We start from the raw sequence: 18,512 nt of genomic DNA on the forward strand, positions 1-18,512 counted from the left end.
AGCAATAGGTTGTCTTTGCTTTAAAGTGAAAGAATAGTAAAGCTTCTATTTTAAAATCCAATTAATTATGGGAGGATGGTAGAGTTTTATGTCTTCCTTTTTTTCCCCTACATCCAATATACAATCATTTACCAACCCTTGTTAATCTTACTGCTTTTCATCCTTCAAATCATCCACATAGTCCTCTCCACCAAAACAAGAACAACGCAGTTTATCTCTATCATCTCTGATCTTTATTCATTCATCCTCCTCCTAGTGACATGTCCACCTTCATCCGTGCTCTCTTTCCGATGTCCTTCCATTCTCCAAAGATATCTTCTGAAACACAGGACTCATCTTGCCACTCTCCTGATTAGAAATTCAACATGACAGTTAATTTTATATGTCAGCCTTCTAGGATATAGTGCTCAACTGTTTAGTCAAACAATAATCTAGATCTTGCTGTGAATGTCTACTTAAAGATGTGTTTAACATCTAAATCAGGAGACTTTGAGTAAAGCAGTTTATCCTCCATAGCCTGGGTGGGATTCATCCCATCAGTTGAAGGCAAAGACAGATTTCCTGAAGAAAAGCAATTCTCAAGACTTTAATATAGAAAACTTGCCTGCAATCACAGGATTAAAAAGAACAACTTCTCTTTGAAAAAGAACTTTTCCAATTTCTTAAATCTATGTTTTAAATGGCAAAAGAACCACATGTTCATTGTAATAAGTCTGAAAATATAGACTATATATATATATATGTAAAATACAAATAGCATCCCCATCTCCTACAACAAAGTTATACATGTTAGTAATGTGTTCTGCAGGGTTCCATACCTTTCCTCTAGTATATTTTCAATGTTGCACTCTGTAATTAGATTTGTGATTGTCCAGATTGTGACTGGTAGATCATTTCCAGATCATTTGCTACATTTTTACAGCAATCAATACTCGCAGAATTAGTACTTGTACAGTAGTATTCGTGATAGTCGAAATATTTCTAAGATGATAATTTTCTAAGAGGATGGTGTTGATAAGTAGTAGCAATAATCACAGGTCCATAGGTCCTAGTGAGCAGAAATTTTCTGATGCCAACAGCAATCATCCAAGACTGTGGCTAAGTATGTCATGTGGTGCCTTTTTGCAACTAGAAACTGAACCGGCAGATGATCCAGAAGAATACTTGGAATCTTTTCTATATAATAAATGATAATTTCTTGAAAAGCCCTGTCATTCTCTTCTGAAATGGAGTAATACAATTTTTGAAAATTATTAACTCAAGAAAATACTTTGGACACTCAATAAATTATCCATTTAGCCAAGTGATTTTTGAAACTCTATCACAAATGAGAAGGTTTGGACTACTAGAGAAATCAAAGATGAGATTTAGAATAAAATATATATTAGATGCTCAATAAATGAATTTTGATGTCATGAATAAATGTATATGGACCAGAATAATGAGTAAAGACTTTAGCTATCATGTCATCAAAATCATAACTTTTATTTTGAAGGTATAAGCAAGAAACGAATACTTGCTAGCTTAAAAAAAATCAGAGATGGAGGCAAAATGGGAAACGCATTAGTTAGGGTTTAGTTTCGTGATATATATCAAAATAAAAATGACTGTTGGGTTGAATTTTTACCAAGTATATTAATTTCTAAGGTGGCTGTAACAAAATGCCACAAATGACAGAAATTGTATTCCCTCATGGTCTGGAGCCTAGAAGTCTGAAATCAAGGTGTCAGCAGAGCCATGCTTCTTCCGAAGGCTCTAGGGACAATCTGTTCTATGCCTCTCTCCCAGCTTCTGGTTGTTGCTGACAATTCTTGGCATTTCTATCTGTATCACTCCAGTCACTGCCTCTGACATCACACGGCCTATTTGCCTCTGTTTGTGTCTGTATCTCTGTGTTCGAATTTCCCTCTTCTTATAAAGACACCAGCCATTAGACTTAGGGCCCATGCTAATTCAGTATGACCTCATCTTAACTAATCACATCTGCAAAGACCCTTGCAAACAAGGTCACATTCACAGATCCTGCACGGACATGAATTTTGGGGGCACACTGTTCAGTGCAGCACCCCAAGTCTACCTTGTAAATAGACAGTGGTTTTCAACTGGACTCTATTACCAAAGTTCCTTTTAGGAGCATTTTGTTGTCAATAACGTTTCTTTACAACATAAACTAGGTATATTTTAAAACTGTTGAAACTCTTTTTCTGTTTCTTATGTTTAAATGCTTTCCTCTGTTAATTCAAGTGAGGTTTATTCATCACAAGTAAATCGAAGACATATTATTTGTTAATTTTAAGTTACTAGTTATATAAGGATTATGTGTGTGTGTGTGTGTGTGTGTGTGTGTGTGATTTCTTTTCTTTTTAGTGTCTTTATGGTAACTCTTAGACAATAACTCATGTCCTCCTTTCTTTGTAAGTAGATAATTTTGTTCAAATTGCAGCCTCATTTTCCCCCAAAGCTTTTTAATACTACATCATCTTCAGATGATTTGAGTATTTTTCTTCTTTTATATTGATCCATCTTTAAAATAATGTGCTTTTCAGAGTGCTGGAAACCATGACTTCTACCGCAGCCCTACATTTTCTATGACTGATAATGGATGTGCAGTTGGGAATAACTTTTTAAAAAGATTTGAAGCTACTGTCTCTTATTATTATTGCTTTTTTTCTCATTCTATTTCTAGAGAGAGGAAGCTGGAGTGTGTTAACGCAAACTTATTTTTACTGATTTTAGTAAGATGACAGAAGTAATACTTAGAGAGTCTCATAGTCTTGTCTGTGGCATTTTTAACAAAATGTTCAATAGTAATACATTAATTTCTTTTGGAAAATGTAAAGGCTTTTAAATGTCTAACTGATCTTAAACTAAAATTCTTACTTCATTATTACTGTATGAAAATAAAAGACCCTTTTTCATTTTAGGTATTTTTCTGTATACCCAGTAGTTATTTTAATTTTTTAAAATGTCTTAAAATGCATGTCTTTTTATGGCTTGATAGCTTATTTCCCTTTAGTGCTGAACAATATTCCATTGTTTAGATATACCACAGTTTATTTATCTAGTCACCTACTGAAGGACATCTTGGCTGCTTTCAAATTTTAGCTATTATGAATAAAGTTACTATAAACATCTGTGTGCAGGTTTTTGTGTGGACATACATTTTCATCTCTTTTGGATAAATACCAAGCAGTGCAATTGCAGGATTTAATGGTAAGAATATGTTTAGTGTTGTCAGAAACAACAATTTTGCAAAATTTTTAATTTTAATGAAGTCCATGGATTGTGCCTTTGGTGCTGTATCTAAAAAGTCATCGCCATAACCAAGGTCATCTTGGTTTTCTCCTATTCATATTCTAGAAGTTTAATGGTTTTGCATTTCATATTTAGGTCTATGATCTACTTTGGGTTGTTTCGTTAAGGGTGTAAGTTTTGTGTCTATATTCATTTTCTTGCATGAGAATGTCCAGTTGCTGCAATATCATTTGTTGAATAGATACACTACTGTTTCAAGTGGAGAGAAATTATTTTAGTTATAAATATAATTGTAAGCATTCACTGTTTATTTGTGATTTGGTAAAAATATTTCTCTTAACTAGTTGGGAAACACAGGGTCTAACTATGCCACTCATGGTGAAACCTTTCTACTTACCCTATTTTCCAGCTTCCGTGTTTATAATGAATTACATAATCTCCAATCTCCTAAGAATCTTTGTCTCTAAAATTCTTTGAACATGAAGTATCAGATTTGAATTGATTCATACAAGTACTTAGGAAGACTCAATTATTGGAAACTTAAAATATCCTTTAGCATAGTGTAGACACAACCTTAGAATCAGTGGGACATATTTTAGGGAAAAGTGAAGAAGCCCTCAGTGAAAAGATGGTTCATTTAGTTCTACTTCTGCCTTTTTCTTGCATTTTCCTATTGTATTTCGGTTTATTCCCCTCTGTCAATATTCTAATTTGAAAATTATCTTAGCAATGGTGAAATACAAATCACCACTGTTTTTATTACTTACAAGGACTATTTGAGACATCTATGTAAAATATTCAGGTAATTAACATAGAATTTTGAGGCTCATAAAAAATCACTACACTCAACAGAACTTCCTGACATCACATAATAGATTGATTTTTAATGTAGTGTAATGTTTAGTCTCAGTGAGTGAGATTTCTGACTATAATTAGCTTTGATGGCTCAGAAAAAATATTATCTATGGTGATTGATGATACTCTAGCTATGTATGTGAGAGTCAATAATTAAATTACATTCAGAACATAGAGGTATTTATGTCATTTTATTTGTGCTTCATGAATTTACTGTCCTTATCTCAGAATTCTTCAGTAATGTTTTGGCCACTCCAATTTTATTTCCATGGATTTATATAAAATTTTTACTTGCTATTAATTATTTGGAAAATTTCAAGTCTGAGGTGCAGTGCTGCTTTACATATACGTTTTTTGCTAGAATATTTCCAAATGACTATTCTGATTAAGGGCTATTTTACAAAACGTTTTCTATTGCAAACAATCTTGTTATTTTTTTTCCTCTGAGACCGTGATAATGTCAGTGCTAATTTAATAAACTAGTAACTTGATCCTTCTAATTTCCTTGATTCATGCTGTAGAAGCCTCTGCCTAATAGAGAAATCATACAATTTGTTATCTTGGTTGACTCTACATTCCAGATGCTGAAATAATGAGCTCAGGATATTTCAAATTTATCTGAAAACAGTTTATATAATCTCCCTTAGTTAAAGAAGCTACGAGCAGGATAGAATGATTAAATTATGATATTCCAAAATATAGATATGCTCCTGTCTTCTCCTTCCCAGATTTCTTTTCCTATGTCTCCTTTTCAATTCTAAGAAAAGGACACCACACAAATTTTGCATGACATGTAGAGTCCTCACTGAGCTGACCTCACAGGTGTTTCCATCGAATCCTAGAATATGTGTCAAGCTCATCTCACACTAGATCAACAACCTCCAACAGTCTATGTACTTTCACATTCTAATGCCCTTACTTATGCTTTGCTTTGTAGTCATAACAGGGTAATATGTGTTCTAGTTCCCCTTCTTCTCCAAGAAAATGGTAACACTGTACTTTTCTGCTCCATTTGAAGAGTGATGTGGAAATAGGATATAGCTTGACCAGTTAAACATGAGCAGAAGTCAATTGCAGGAAGGAGATGTAAGACCTAGTGAATTAATATTTATACCCTCTCCCTGTGCCATAAGGATCTTAGATGCATGGGTGTGAAGATGAGTCTCCATCAGCGTAAATCCTAAGTGTCTACAACGGGCAGAGCTTCTGCATCAGTCAGCCTTCTGGCAGGAAAGAAAATTCAACTCACTGGGTTCAAAGAAGATAATGTAATGAAGGTACGACTTGGAGAAGCGGGGCCAGGGTTAAGGGGAATCACCATAGATGTCAAGGCCCCCAGAGGTAAGGGGGGGAAAAGAACATTCCAAGTAGAGGAGGTAGCAGGTACAAATGAAAGGGAGAGGGGGCACTGAGCATGGGTTTTCAGCACTAAAGCAAATTAAAAAACTACAGAGATTGAGCGTGAGATAATCATGAAATGAGAAAGAAAAGTAATACTAATACTATGGTAAATTCATGTCTAATTGAGTGAAAGCCACTGCTCAAAGTATTTGATCTGTGTTAGCTTATTCGAGTTTTTAAATGATTATATGAAGTAGGTACAAGTAATAACTTCTCTGAGAACTGAGGCTCAGAGAAGGAAACATCTTGTATAGTTCAGCCGGTTAAAGTGTGAAGGTGTTTAGGTTTGAACCCAGGCAGTGTAGCTCCACAACTCTTGTCTATAACAACTACACTACACCCGCTCACACAGCTGGGTGAAAGATCGTGCAAGACTTGTGTGGCAAATGAAGGATTTCTTTTTCCCTTCCTCCTAAGAGAAATAGGAATCCACTGTAGGGTTTTAAAGGATAACCTGAACATATGTGATTTCTAAAATGGCTATTCTTTTTGTAGTGTGGAGAACTGGATGGAGAGCAAAAGGTACACGTTAGTGAAACTATTTAGATAGAATCAGTATTAGTCTAAGCAAGAAATGGTGGTTTTTGGCTTAGAGTGAAAGTGGTACTGATGTTGAAAAATATGAATGCCTTTGAGACAGATTTAGAGAGTAAACTTGAAAGATCCCAATGTGAATTATATACAGAAGAGAGGATTAAGGACAAGCATTAAGGACAATGCCTATGTTACTGTCTTATTCAACTGGATTTACTATGGGGTTGTTCATTAAAATGAAAATAGTGAAGAAAAAAAACAGCAAAAGAGAGAGATGAGTTTGGTTTAGGACTGGCTGACTTGGAGTTGGCTTTTATTTATCCATATGTAGATACTGATTAAGCAACTTTTGGTGATGTCTGATTCTCACTAGGGCTACTAATTTGGAGCCTATTTTTCTAGAGATGACATTCACAGCAATAAACGTGGATCAGATTACCAGGACAGAGAATGCAGAGTGAAAAAAAAATGGGGTCTCAGACCAGGTCTTAATTGCTCCGACATGTAACAGCTCAGGAGAAGAGGTAGGATTTTAGCGAAGAAGAGGTAGATCCCCAGCAAAGAAGAATATGAGAAAACACTATAAATAGTGCTGAGAAGAGTACAAAGATGAACATAACCAGATACTTAGGATAGAAAGCAGGATGAAGAGCTGTCAGTGAAACCAAGAAGAGATTGTTTGAAAAGAAAGGCCACAGTGTTGAAAGTTGCTAACAGTTCAAGCAGTTAGAAAAATAAACGAATGGCTCTTGGTGTCAGATATGACCTTAAAAACCAGTTATTCCAAATTTATTGTTGTTAGTGGGATCCAAAGAAATTGAGGAATATGAAATATGTATTTTATGCCATGTTATACATAGTGGCCATCATTATTTTCTCATTTAATTATCTAAAACAGTTAAAGTGCTTATATAATCACATCAGGAGGCATATATTGTCCTTTATTAGGAAAAATTATCCACAATTTGCAAATAAGACAAAGGGAATGTGGTATGTCCTTTCAATGTCATGCAGGGGCATTGCTTAAAAGAATCACCCAAAGATTATGTAATTCTCCAGGAAAATGTACTTGAGTTAGATTTAGCTCTTTACTATTTGATTAGTGCCCAGACACCACTGTAAAGCCACGTCTTAGTTTACAGGTTTCTCACCAGCAAAAAAGAAAAGAAAAAAAAAACAACATAAACCCAAATTTATGATTTTATTGCCCCAGAGAATTTTAATTAGTGTCATGTCTTTCATGGTATTATTTTTGTTATTTCTTATTCCACTATTTATAAATGCCTTAAAGTGTTCTTTGAACCAGCTCTACTATCTCTCTGCCCCCCCAATAATGAAATAATTTTTAGTTACATTTATATTTGTATAAGTAAGATAATTTTTAAATTATACTTTCGCATAATCAATTGGTTTACTAGATTAAATCACTGTTTTACTGTAGCAAATAGCCCAGTGGTAGCCTGAAAATTATTGGTTCACTACAGATTATGTGATGAAATATCAAAAAAAGCTTACCTGAGGGCTTCCCTGGTGGCGCAGTGGTTGGGAGTCCACCTGCCGATGCAGGGGACACGGGTTCGTGCCCCAGTCCGGGAAGATCCCACATGCCGCAGAGCGGCTGGTCCCGTGAGCCATGGCCGCTGAGCCTGTGCGTCCGGAGCCTGTGCTCCGCAACGGGAGAGGCCACAGCAGTGAGAGGCCCGCGTACAGCAAAAAAAATAAATAAAAAAATAAAACAACTTACCTGAAAATATTTTTCTAGAAGTTACACTTTATTATGCATAGTAGGATAACAAAATCGAACTATTTCCTTCTCAGACTGAGACGGCAGCACACTAAATGCCAGTTGTTCCCACATCCCAAGTTGAATTGTGATTCGACTATTTGAAACGGAGTAAAAAGCAAACTTTTTTTTTTAAATCTAAAGCTTCTCAACTACATAGAGACAACAAAAGTGTCAGGATTTAGAGATTAAGAGAAGATTTTAAGGGAGAGTTCTTGAAGTGCTGTGAGTCCCAATCGCAGTCCTCAAGGAAACAAAGTGGAAGGTACTTCCCTCTTCATATAATGTGAAAAAATAACAAGTTTAAGAAGACCACTCAGATAGCTTACTATGGCCCCCCCTTGAGCTTGAGGCGCACAGTGTATTCTTGTCTGACTCATATCCTCCTAAGGAACAAAAGACTGGATAGCTAGGTGGTATTAGGTCAGATCAAGGACAGAGGTGTCTGAGTTGAAATCAGCCTTCTGACAGTTTCTTCACGCTGCCACTCTGGAGGCTAGAGGCTTCCAATGATTAGAGCAACATGAGCGCTGTAAATATCCTCTCTCAAAATCGCACAACCAGGTGAGATGTTACAGTGAAAGCAAGGCTTAGACCAAATTCTATCACTCGTAGAAAAATGAATTGGCAAATAGACCCCAGACAGTCCTGAGCTGTACTGTTGCAGCCATATTCAGTCCTATATCCCATAAGTTCATCGCTATTCAGTTCTACATTTAGTACCTTTTCCTCTAGTACGATGACAGATTCCTTCATATCATGGTGGCACCGAAGGAATAAACACCTGGGCTAAAACCCCCACTTGGGAAAATGTTACACCTTGAGTTCTCTAGAACTTGTCCAAAGGCCAAGTATCTGTACAAATTTGCTAGTCAATAAACATATCTCAACCACTACCCGTTTAGCAAATACGTACATATTTGTAAATTCCCTTAGGCTGTTTAACAAGTCCTCTATTGCAGATTGAGGCAATGATAGTTCAATCGTTTTTAGTTGAAATCTACCTCTTTATGATTTTTCCAGGGGTTCCTTATTTCTCTCAGTAGAAATCGAAAGTTCCTAATTTTCAAATGCTGACTCGCTACCCTTAGGGTGAATATTCCTGATTAAAGTATTTCAAGTGTCAACCAAATACCTAGAGGGTATAATACAAATATGTATTCCCTAAATGTCACACATGTGATGATGAGTTATTTTTAAATAAATTACTGACATTATAAGACCTAAATTTCTATAGGGTTTCCTGGCAATGGATTGGGTAGGCTGTTTGCATAGGACAAGATATAGGCAATGGCTAAAACTAACCATCCGGAATAGAGTTGCTCTTGGTAACCCTAAAGGGAACCACGTGTGAGAAATTCCCAGTGATGGGGCAGTGGGCTCGGAAGAACCCACGCACCATAAGAGAAAGTGTCAGCTTTAAGCATCTACCAGGCACACACAACATTATTAATCTAGTAAGAGCTTTCATGCCACACTCCAACAACTAGTGTGGATTGAAAACTTCTCTCTTGATGGGGGATGGGTGGAATTTCAACTTTAAATGAAATTCATAATGTTGAAATTAATACAGTGGATTGAACAAAATAATTATTGAACTGAGACTGTGTGTGGAGCTGGAAGTTACTGGTGGATTCTTGTTACCTGAAAGTGACCATGGCAGGTATGGGATGTGCACTGCTTTTCACCCAAGGAAGCAAAGGCAAAACAAGTCTCACAGCACAGGGGGAATGGACAGTGGAGGATAAAAATAAGGCTCCTTTATATATCCTCTCAGTGAGTCCCATTCTTCAGTATAATGATCCCTGTCATTCAGATGATTCAGAGTGAGGCACCTTTGAAATAAACTTATTTTTTTATCACTCAGTCTTTTATAGCATAACCATAATGAGTTAAAGGGAGATTCTCTTCCTGTAAGAGTGAGAAAAGGAAAGAAAGATAAAGTAAGTGAGGGAAACTGAAGACACCATCCTGCCTCGTATGTTTTAGGACATTTTATCTGCAGTTGTTCAAAATTTCAGATTTAAGATGATGTATCAACTTGTTGGCTGAATAATGTCATTCAATAAGCCTGCCCCTAGCTACCTATTGCATGTAGGTTTTCTCTGGGCTATAATTCCTCTCTCATAATCTCTAAAATGACCATTCTAAGTGCTTTTGGCTTAAAAGACTATATTCCAGAAAAAATATAATTGGAGAAAGGATTGCAGATGGGGTAGGAATTTGAATAATGTTATAATTTCTATATATTTAATTACCTTTTCTTTTTGCATCAGCTCCAATCTTCCACTATTTAACATCATTATGTTCACTTATCATGTACATTTCTGTGCAAATTATCAAATGTGCCAATCAAATTATGGGGAAAAAATTGTCAACTAATTTTAGAGTAAAATAAATGATTTATAAAATATTATACTTAACGTATGATCCTTGATAAATTAACATTAGTTTTTACTATCCTCAGTGATTCTTTTGTTCACATAACATAGAACTACCTAGAGTGACCTGATTCTGCCATGGAACTAAGAGAATCATTAGATTTTAGAGGATGAATGATGGCTGTAGGGAGACACAGTTGACTGGCTAAGCTGCTCAGATGTTCACACTACCTCCCAATAGGTGAAAAATTGTGCCCTGGAGTTATCACGTCAGAGCTGCCTAATGCCATCCTGACGCTGTCATAAACCAGTGTCATCAATGATCAAGTTTCCCTCAGTTAAGTATAAAACCCCCAGCTCCCCTCCATAAGCTTACTGAGTCTCACTGTACTCTCTCGCTTTGATATCTGTGATGAATTTAAAACCTTATAATCAGTAGAAAAGTGTGGTTTTGGTTGAGTGAAACAAGTTATAACTAGAGCTGAGTATAAATGCTGTTATACTCAGGATAGCTATCAGTAATACATGAACTATAAATGCACACATGTTTCCTTTGAGATCAACTCAAGGAAGAAAGGAAAAATGTAAATAACCAGATGATGTAATCTCCAAACAGTGCATCCTCAATTAAAATGAATATAGTACATAGCTTACCTTCAGTATAAAAGGATAATCAAGTTCCCTTAAGGAAGACTGCATGTCAACAAAAGCAAAAATTAAAATTGCAAACAGAATGAGCTTTCTCATGAATTTGTAAGATATAAAGGGAATGTGTGTGTGAGTGTGTGGTTGAGAAATATTAAAGGAAAAAGAAGAATCTGTGACCTTCTTGTTTTCCTTTCTAAAAAGAATATATTCAGAAAGTTCTGAAGGTTCTGCACTTTAAAAATAGATTGATAGAAAGAACTAGTAATACTCCCAGTTATAGGAAATGTAATTTTTAGGAACTTCCCAGCAGGAACATAATAAGTAGGCGAAAACTTGCAAAAAATACAGAGAGTCAGTCTTGAGGATTAGTAATCATGTGATTTTTCCATGAAGACTTTGAGCTGCTGAAATGAGAAGGTTTGTATTTGTTGTAAATAAAACAAGTAAGTACTTATATTAAAACTTGAGAGAAAAATCACTTTTTCTTACAGCCTAGTAAGTTGCAATCAATAGTCTGCTTGCCTAATTGAAATATTTTTACCAATTTATCTGCAATTACCAAAGAAATATCATGTAGAGGTAATTACGTGCTGTTCTCACTTTTTGAAAAATATGTTTTATCAAATAGTGCTTGTATGTATCAATTGACCCTGCACAAATTCAAAGGGAATCTGGAGAAACTACTGAGGGAAATGCATTGTACTTTGCAGCTCCATTTCAAAGTTATAGAGAGTTAAGGATCCAGCTGCTAGTTATAAAACAGTTATGTGCATCTATTTGTCTGACATTTATTATTTTAGCAATATTTCTGTGTAGAAGCAATATCTCTATATTTAAAAGATACATTATTTTACTTTTATTAACTAAGGTCTTTACTCCTTTTTTTTGGTTAATTATAAGCCTTGTCCTTTAGATCCATATAGTTTCATAGTTTATTGGCAAGCACAGAAGACAACATTATTATGGGTAATATTTATTGAGCATTTGCCAGGTGCTATGTGAAGGACTTTACATGAACTAGCTTATTTAATCTACAAAACAAATCTTGGAAGTAGATATTTTGTTATCATCTTAGTTTTTCCAATGAAAAGAAATAAGGCACAGAGAGGTTAAGGCATGCTGTTGGTTGCAGAGCAGGCTGGGAGCAGAGCTAGACTTTGAAGTTAGTAGTTTTCTCTGAAGCCTGAGGCCTGACCACAGTGTCATGTTTCCTCTGTTACAAAATACTCAGCCAAATAAAAGGAGAAGAATGTTTCTTATCAACAGTCAGCCTTTCAGGCAAAATCACCAGCGGCTTACAAAAGATGATATTATTTAACATAAATATGTAAAAATTACTACAAAGCAAAATGTTTCAAGTACCTTAGGAAAAAAAAAAAGGACAAGAGTATAAATAAAAAATTTCTGTAGATGTACCATATACTGAGATAATGCCGAAAGCTCACTAATGGTGTGCTCATAAAGCATTGTTTTAAAACACAATGCATGGAGAACTTAACACATTAGGAGGTTATTGTTCCTTGGACTTGATGGCTGAGGGTAGGGCGGGAGGGTGACTTTATCCACAGGCAAACCATTGTTTTCCAAAGACTACAGAATTATTTGTTTCCATGTTATGGCATATAATTATTTTTAAACAAAAATACTCTATTTTTAATCCTGTGTTTGAAAAATGTTGGCACATTTTAGGACTTGAATGCTTTGCAAACATTGGAGAAGTAAGTGTGAGAGCACCTCTCTGTGGTGGGAAGTTATTACTGTTTTAAAAAGAGAAAAACGTTTTTAAAAAAGACTTTTTCAGGAGCTGACAATTATTTTGTGTCTTTTCCAAGCCGTTTGTCTTTCTCCTGACTGCAAAGTTATCCCTCTTTTTCTCTGTTAAGTATTGCTAGCAAATAAGTAACATTTAGGGTGTTATGCTACTTCTGACTTTCAAAGAAAAAGGCACAGCATAATTCTGGATCTTTAGGAAAGTTAAGGATAAGTTAATGACATCATATTTCTTTCTTCTATATTTCTAAGAAAGAATGTATTAATATTCATTTCCAGAATACAAAGGGAATATTTCAGTATAGGTCCCCCAGAAGAAGCAGAACTACTAAGAAATGAGGCCCATCTGTCTGTCTTCTCTCCCTGACTTCATGTCCTGTGGACTCCAAGCTCCAGGATCAGACACAGGCAACAGTCTGACCTAGACAATTGTGTAAGGCTGAATTCTTAGGACTGTGTCTGATCCTGGAGCTTGGGGGTCACAAAGTAGGCCGCGAGGGAGAGAATATGGATGTAAAGTAAAGTAGCAACAGTCCGGAACCCATACACCAAAAAAAAAAAAAAAAAAAAAAAAGCTAGAGGCCACGAAAACAGAATGAAACCTATGTGAGCCCTTATTGCCTCTGACCTTGACTGTGTAGTTTTCCTGCAGAAGTCAAGCCCCTTCCTCATGGAACTAAATACCCACACTGGTCCCAGAGTAGAAGAAGCTGAAGGAAGGCCCAGTGGAAGGTGGGCAATGGCAGACCTGGCCACTGTCTCTCACCAATGAGATGAGCCAGCAGACCAGTGAGGACATAAGATGACTGCTGCTTCATTTCCCCTCCAGTCCCCTGTAGGAAACTCTGCTATATCCCACCCTAACCAGAGACATACAGAAAAGGAATGCTGGAAAGTGTGGTAAGGCCTAGCCAAGTGGCCACATCAAAAGGCCACCATAGCTCACCCCTTGTCAACCCATGCAAATCTCCTTAAACTGTATTGCTCTCCAAATATTGAAAACAGCCAAGTCGTGCTTCCACCTAACATGGTACAAATATCCCAGGTCCAACTGAAAACAGATGAATCCCTTCCTCAGAAGGGATACAAAGTCCCTTTTTTGTCTTTGCATGCTAGTCATTTTCTATTAATTCGTTCATACTCTCTCATTGATATCCTGCAGCTTAAATACAGAGATATAGTTATGTGGCAGTGGGTCCATTCTCATGGAATTAATTAGTCTAACCATGGTTTTCCTTACAGAGCCACAGATGTAATGGTGGAATGGTCTAAGGGAGACTCAGTTATGGTGCCAGCTAGATGGCAATACCTTTCAGGGCTGAGGTGATATCTCCAGAGTGTTCTGTATGATCACCATTCCTTCACATATAGTGCTATATCTCCCAGAGTCAGAGTTCCTGGGTCAGGGAATCAAGGGAGGAAAATGGGAGAGGCTCCTCCACTATCACTGCAAGTGATCCACTAGCAAAATATTTGCTTCTCATCTCCATGATGTTAAGTCCAGTGAGATCTTAGTACCAAGGAAAATAATGCTTCTGCCAGGGAACCTGACAGTACTTTCATTGAAATAGAAGTTGAGAGTTTGACCTAGCCAGATGGGACTTCTGAATTAACAGGCAAAGACTGGGGTTTCTGCACTAGTTGGAGAGATCCTTCTATCAAGATGAAATTGGGTTGCTACCAAATAATGTGGGTAAAGGAGGGTCTGTATGGAATGCAGAAGATCCTCCAGGGTGCCTTTTAATACTTTCATTTCCTATGATTAAAGTCAGTGGAAAACTATCATAATTCAGGTTGGGCTGCTATGGTCCAGTTCCTTCAGGAATAAAGGTTTGGGTAAGTTTAGCAGGCAAGAATCTATGACCAACAGGAGTGCTTGCTGAGGGTATAGGGTGTACAGGATGGTAGTGGAAGAAGCTTGTTATACATACCAGCTATGATCATGTGATCAGCTGGAGAAACACAGGCTGTAATAGTTATGAGTACTTCTTCCTTATTTTGATATGAATATGTTTGTGTGTATGTGTGTGTGATAAATCTCCCCCCTCCCACATACACACATCACATCACACATTTTTTTTCTTTTTGTTCTCCTCTTTCTCATACTCTAATCATGTAAAATAAGATATGTTAATAATATCTAACTCTATATAACACAAAGAGCTATAAATGAGAATCCATAAAAAGTAGTATTTTATTGGCAAATATAAATGATGAAGAAAATTGAATGTTGACGATTTAGCCTATAAAAGAGAAAGCTAAAGGAACTATGTTTTGAAGAAGATGTAAAATTTCTTCTAAAGTGAATCTAAAAGAAAAAAAAGGAAATAGAAAGGAGGAAGGAAACTCGGTCCAAGCGGGGGAGGGGAGGACAAGGGGCGAGGGGGACGCCACCCAAGTGGTCTGGGGTTCGAACCCAGATAGGCGAAACGCGCCGGGAATCGGCTGGGGAAACTCGGGCAAACCTTTTTGGGGAATCACCGCTCCGACACCCCACCGCCCAGGCGCTGCAACGGAGGGTGAGCGGAGGCTGGGGGAGCTCAAACTTGCGAGAGCTGGAGGCGGCGGCGGGCGGGCGGCTGGCTGTCGCCCGAGCGCTGCGCCTGCGGGGGGAGGGGAGGCGGCTGCTGGGAGGGAGGGAGGGAGGCCGGGCGGGCGGGCGGGCGAGAGGGCGGAGGGAGGGGGAGGAGGAAGAGGAGGGAACCAGGGAGGGGGGACGCGTTGGGATCGCGGCGTGCGGCGGCAGACGGAGCCTGGGCTCCCAGCGGCGAGGGGAGGCAGGGCTACGCTCCTTGCTGAACGCGGACCGAACTCGGCGGCAGCGGGGAAGACGCGCCGGAGCCCAGACCGCGACCGAGAGCGGGAGCGAGGCGGCAGCGGCGGCGGAGGGGGAGCCCGCGAGCTGCCGGGCGGGGAGCCCAAGCCGCGCTGTCGCCGCGCAGGGAAGACTTGGCCAACACACTCACACACACATACACACCCAGCCCGAGCGGGCGCTCGCGGCTAATCGTCAGCATGGCGCTGGGGGAGGATCGCGCGGGGCTGTCGCCACCTGCCCGGAGGCTTTGAGCCCGCCCCCGCCCCCACCCGGCCCAGAGCCCACCCCTCGGCGTGGCCGACCCCGAGGGCAGCCGGCTGGCAGCAGACGGCGAGGGAGGCGAGCGAGCGCGGCGCCGCGAGCGGGTTGCGGGCAGCGGGGGACGGCAAACTTTGCTGTTCGCCGCGCTTCCCCGGCCCGGCCCCTTCTCCCATCGCCAACGTCGCCACCCCACTTTCCTCCAACCCCGCACACCTCTCCCCACCCACCCCACCACCCGTCGCTCCTCCTCGCCGCCTCGACTCTGCTCCGGGGAAAACTTCAAAGCGCCGGATCGCAGGCTCCCTGCTTACTCCCCGGCTGGGGATTTCAGGTCAGTGTCCGGAACACCTTTCCCCGCGGAGGCCGCGCGGGCTGGCGGGCGTGCGTGCGGCGGGCTGCAGTCGGCCCCCTCCCTCGGGGCCCAGACTAGCGGCGGGTGGCTCCTCTGACTCTCTGGCGTACCCCTCGAAGCTTGTGCCTCGCGCTTCACTTTGGCTGCTTTGCTCGCTTTCGTTTTTATTTCCTAGCTGTAAGTTATTAAAAATGCAGCCAACCTAAGCGGCCCGGCGTGGGCTTCGGGGAGGGAGGGGCGCGGCGGGGGTGGGGGGCTGCCGCCCCCCTGGGGGCTGAGAGGAGAGCAGGGAGTTCGCGGATTGGAAGTTTGCAGGCAGTGTGTGTCTGTGTGCGCGGGAGCGCGGTCGTCGCTGAGTGCCGCGAGTCGGGCGGGGGGGGGGCGGGGGGGTGAGCTGGGCTGGAAGCTGGGAAGCTCGGCTCGGCATTAGCTTGCTAGCAGGAAGGGGAGGGCGGCGGGTTCCCGTCTGCTTTCTTTTTCGACTCGGGAAAGAACTGTAAAAACCTCCAGCCGCCGCTGCCTCGTCTCACCTCTCCGGGGGCAGCTCGTTCTTGCTCGTGGAACGACGGCGTGTGCGTGCGCGAGGGTGTGTGTGGCGGGCGCCCCGGGCCGAGCCGAGCTCGAGCTGCCGCCGCTGCCGCGCGACTCGGGAGGGGAGTCCCGGTTTTCTGGGTTTTTTTTGGCTTTTTTTGGATTGCTCCAAAGCGTGAATCACATGGATTTAAAAAAAATACTAGGAAATCGAGCAGAGCGAGGGGTTCCGACTCGGCCCGCCCGCCAGCCAGCCAGTCAGGTCAGACGCTTTGTTTTGTAAATGTTCTTTAAAAATTTTAATGTGCCACCCTGGTCCACCCGCACCGTCCCCGCGACGTCGTGGGGTTGGTTTTAAGTTTAAGATCTACCCCCAGGGGTGGGGGTAGATCGTGCGGGGGCGGGGGCGGGGGCGGCGGCGGGCGGGGGGGCGAGACCTGGGTCCTCCTCTGGGTAGCGTGGAGTCTGGTGGAAAGCCCTGTAGGGCGTGTGCGAGTCTGCGGCCGGAGGAAGTTGGTCCCACTCGGAGGGCGTGCGGCGCAGAGGCTGAGGGCGAAGAGGAACTTGCGCACCCGGGCGCGATCCTCGGCCGAGGCGGGGAGAGCGAGGCGCCGCTGCGCCGCGGGGCCCGCGCTCGGAGCAGGCGGGCGGCTGCGCTGCAGAGCCTCCGCCAACTAGGGGGCTCGGGGCGGCGGCGACGTGCTCCTGCTGTTGACCAAGCAAGCCCCGGGGCGCCGTGTGCGGAGTAGGCTTCCCTACTTCCCGAGTAGGCTTCCCGACGGGCTTCCCGCCGCCTGCACTCTCGAGTGGGCACGTCCCCGGGTCCCTGAGACGGCTGAGCCTGGCCGCGTGTAGGCCGAAGCCGGGGCGAGGCTTAATTTGCAGTTAATGAATCTTTTCCAGAAAGTCCGCGATCTCCAGCTAGAGGCTGTGAGTGCCCGCGCGCGAGGGCGCGCGCCGCCGGCGTCTAAAGGGTTGGGGGGTTGCGGGGATGGAAGAGCGAAGGAGGGGGGACGGTTATGTGTATTTAAAAACAAACCTTAAAAAAAGAAACCAGCGCGCTTCAAATAGGTATTCGTACAGCCTCTTGTGTCTAGAGTAGACAGCTCAGGGTTTTAGCTGGGTTTTTTTGTTTGTTTGTTTCTTTTTTGAGAGAAGGCCAGAGGAGGGGTAGTGGTATTTGATTCTAGGGGTAGTCTCTGGAGAAAAATCCTTAAAATGACTTGGGAATAAAAACGAGGAGGAAATGGCCCACCCCAGAAGGTGGTGGGTGGTGAACGCAGACAGACTTGGGTATTTGTAGCCATCTGACACTTCCTGTGGCACTGGAAACGGACACCGCGGGCCGAAATCAATCCTTACGAGGTGTTGGATTCGGTTTGGCCAACAAAATTGCTTGTGTGGAAGTCATTTTAATTGTCGGCCTCCGAGACTCCTGTACGTGGACACTTGGAAAATACATTTGCTTCTCGACCCTTCCCACTCCACCCCCGACCTGTTATCTGGTCTGGGCTTTGCAGTGTTGGTTCCCGTGTTTATTTTGGGCATGATTTCACCGCGAGGAGGAAGCGGGGAGATGGCGGTGATTAATATGCCGTCCAGGTTTAACCCGAGGCTGGCCTTTAGTGTGCGGGTTTACGCCGCCACTCACCGGGATTGCCTGGGGTAGTGGCGGGGGGCGCGCGGGGTTCGGGCGCCAGGCGCTCCGCGGGCAGGTCGGGGTTAGGGCTCGGACGGCCCCAGCGCTGTCCTTTGAGGCGCTGTCACCAGTAGGTGACTGAGAGTTAATTAGGAAGTGTTCTCCGGATCAATGGGCCGCACAGCTCATTAGCGATTCTCTCCAGCCCTTTGCAGGGCCGGCCGGGCCTGTGCCTCCCACAGAGGCCGGGGCCCCGCGGCCCGGGCTGCGGAGAGCGCCTCTGG

General features: G+C 41.8%; 2 long non-coding RNA genes across 2 annotated transcripts in view; one reads left to right on the forward strand and one right to left on the reverse strand.

The window, feature by feature from the left end:
* Positions 1 to 223: 223 nt before the first annotated feature.
* LOC309799863 lies at positions 224 to 15,159 on the reverse strand. Its single transcript, XR_014293368.1, has 3 exons — positions 15,093 to 15,159; positions 7,561 to 7,685; positions 224 to 348 (listed from the first exon to the last, which is right to left on the reverse strand). It is a non-coding gene; the product is annotated as an uncharacterized lncRNA (long non-coding RNA).
* The window catches only part of LOC309799860, a 51,411-nt gene continuing 47,959 nt past the window's right edge, over positions 15,061 to 18,512 (forward strand). Inside the window, exon 1 of the long non-coding RNA XR_014293365.1 lies at positions 15,061 to 15,146. This is a non-coding gene — a long non-coding RNA (uncharacterized lncRNA). The remainder of the gene's footprint in view (positions 15,147 to 18,512) is intronic.

This window comes from Mesoplodon mirus (assembly GCF_964341445.2).
Source record: "Mesoplodon mirus genome assembly, chromosome: 3".
In the NCBI taxonomy this organism is placed as follows: Eukaryota; Metazoa; Chordata; class Mammalia; order Artiodactyla; family Ziphiidae; genus Mesoplodon; species Mesoplodon mirus.